We start from the raw sequence: 2872 nt of genomic DNA on the forward strand, positions 1-2872 counted from the left end.
TTATTTGTAACTGTTGAACGTGTAAGTTAAGTTAGCCTACTGAAGAATGTTTGTGTTAGTCGGTTTGGACTCACTACTAACTAACTAGCCTGTTAGCGTTAGCAGCTTAACGTTAGCTCAGCTGTAACCTAGCAACGACATTGAACATTTTTCTTGCTGGGGTGGGAGGTCCCGTCCGCTGGTGTCTAGAAGGTTGTTTTTTATAATATAACTTTCATTTCATAAGATTCACTCAAAGGACCGTAGACATGCACATCAAGTCCATCATCCTGGAGGGCTTCAAGTCTTACGCCCAGAAGACGGAGATCAACGGGTTCGACCCGCTGCTCAACGAGATCACCGGCCTGAACGGCAGCGGCAAGTCCAATATCCTGGACTCCATCTGCTTCCTGATGGGCCTCACCAACCTCTCACATGTAACTATACCTAATATATATATATATATATATATATATATATATATATATATATATATATATATATATATAACTACTACTAACTACCTAACCACAACTACTACTAACTAACTAACTAACTAACTAGTCCAACATCCTGGACTCCATCTGCTTCCTGCTGGGCATCACCAACCTCTCACATGTAAGATACCATAACTACTACTACTAACTAACTAACTAACTAACTAACTAACCATAACTACTACTAACTAACGAACTAACTAACTAACTAACCATAACTACTACTAACTAACGAACTAACTAACCAACCATAACTACTACTAACTAACTAACTAACTAACAACCTCTCCCATGTAAGATACCTAACTATAACTAAGTCACAGCAGAGCAGATACAGCTAACTAGCTTGTTAACTAGTACATTTGAACTTCAGAGTCTCATGACTAGTAGTCTCATGACTAGTAGTCTCAGGTGGACAGGACTAACCGGGTGGAAGCTAACTAGCTACTAGTGGCATCTGCATTCAGGGGAGAAGCGATGACATTTCTGTGTACATATTTTGCCATCATAATAATAATAATAACCTTTATTTGTATAGCTAACTATAACTAAGTCACAGCAGATACAGACAACTAGCTTGTTAAGTAGTACATTTCAGGGTATCCGCGGTGTCTTGAAAAGTATTAAAAGTTGATGAATCCATTTTGGGAAAATCAAGACCCTTAATAAGTATTAAAAAGTCTTATCACGTTTTTATGAGGTCTTGAATTTTGTAGGTATTGTTCTGAATTAGACTCTGTCCGAAGAGTTTGAGTCTTAAAAACGTTTTTATTAGTTTTATTAAAAAACAATGATGAACCGGAAATTCTGTTGTATGATAGTGGTCTAGTCTATTGCAAACTAAAACTGTTAAGTTAAAGGTGTCACTGATGTAAATGGCTCGAAGTGGCAGTGAGGTCTGGAAAAATATTGACAGGGTCTTTAAAAAGTCTTAGAAAGGTATTGAAATTAACCTCAAGATTCCTGTATATACCCTGCATTTGAACTTGAAAGTCTCATGACTAGTCGCCAGTAATACCAAGCTGTCAGACAACGACAGGTTGAAGGAACTAACCAGGTGAAAGCTGACTAACTAGTAGGATCTGCATTCAGGGGAGAAGCATTGACATTTCTGTCTACATATTTTGCCACAATAAACAAGTTATTGTGCAAAAGAAATCAGTATTTCTCTCCTCTACTAGGAAACAAAGTTTAATGTTGCTATAAATTAAGAGTATAATCAAGTTATTGCTTCAGTGTATCCCAACACGATTTACACACTCTACAAGTTAATAACTTTTGTTCCCCTGTTTCAGTGTTTGTGTTGCAAAAACACTGATCACAATCAATGTTAATCTGTGTTGTAAAAAATCATTAGGCCTATATTCTGTAGCCGCGTTTATATATCTGTACATTACATACTGCGCATAAGCTACCGTAATTGTACGTAGCTCATAACTGTATATAGGCCTACCTCTAAACTACCGTACTTGCCATATTGTACCTATCACTATCATTGTCATGTTTTTATATCACTATTTGCACTTCTGGTTAGATGCTAAACTGCATTTTGTTGTATGGTACTGCATACTGATAGTCTGCAATGACAAATGAAAGTTGAATATCTAATATTTAACCAACAACTTTTGTCATTGCCCCACACCTAATAATAATATTAATAACTTACATTTATATAGCACCTTTCAGGGGACCCAATGTCGCTTAACACACTTGATCCGTCTTGTAGGTGCGGGCGTCCAACCTTCAGGACCTGGTGTACAAGAACGGCCAGGCCGGCATCACCAAAGCCACGGTGTCCATCACCTTCGACAACTCCAACAAGAGCCAGAGTCCACTGGGGTTCGTGACTCACGATGAGATCACCGTCACCAGACAGGTAGCAATCACTATCACCGTAATATCATTACCTGCTCGCGAGTTGATCAAATATGGTGTGTTATGGAAATATTTAAGTATCTAAATATAAAATAGAGCAGACAATGTAATACTAGAAGATTAGTTTTAATTTCTCCAGAACTGTTATTGTTATCGAAGGTTTAACTTACGATGACTGGAGAATGTATAGTATCACCTACTGAGACAAATGTACTTATTGTAAGGCACTTTGGATAAAAGCGTCTTCTAAATGACATACAGTACATGGTAAATGTGTGTGCATGTTGATTATAAGAGTTATTTTATTTACATTTACATTTTTGGCATTTAGCAGACGCCTTTATGCAAAGCGACTTACAACAAATACATTTGACGGAGTAAGTGAATCACCTATCCACCAGTCGTAGTAGAAGTAGAAGTAGTAGTAGATTGTCTAAAGACGTTGTTTTTGTCTGAATCTCCAGGTTGTCATTGGGGGCAGGAACAAGTACCTCATCAACGGGGTGAACGCCAACAACACC

The 2872-nt window shown here is 37.7% G+C and overlaps 1 pseudogene across 1 annotated transcript in view; it reads left to right on the forward strand.

Moving 5' to 3' along the window:
* The first annotated feature begins 248 nt into the window (after window positions 1-248).
* Window positions 249-2872, forward strand: part of LOC308163798 (structural maintenance of chromosomes protein 2-like) — a 21812-nt pseudogene continuing 19188 nt past the window's right edge. Inside the window, exons 1-3 of the transcript in view lie at window positions 249-416; window positions 2203-2352; window positions 2816-2872. The exon at window positions 2816-2872 is cut by the window's right edge and continues 66 nt beyond it. The product of the transcript in view is annotated as a structural maintenance of chromosomes protein 2-like (transcript). The remainder of the gene's footprint in view (window positions 417-2202; window positions 2353-2815) is intronic.

Source organism: Nansenia antarctica, assembly GCF_963989245.1.
Source record: "Nansenia antarctica genome assembly, chromosome: 8".
Lineage (NCBI taxonomy): Eukaryota > Metazoa > Chordata > Actinopteri > Argentiniformes > Microstomatidae > Nansenia > Nansenia antarctica.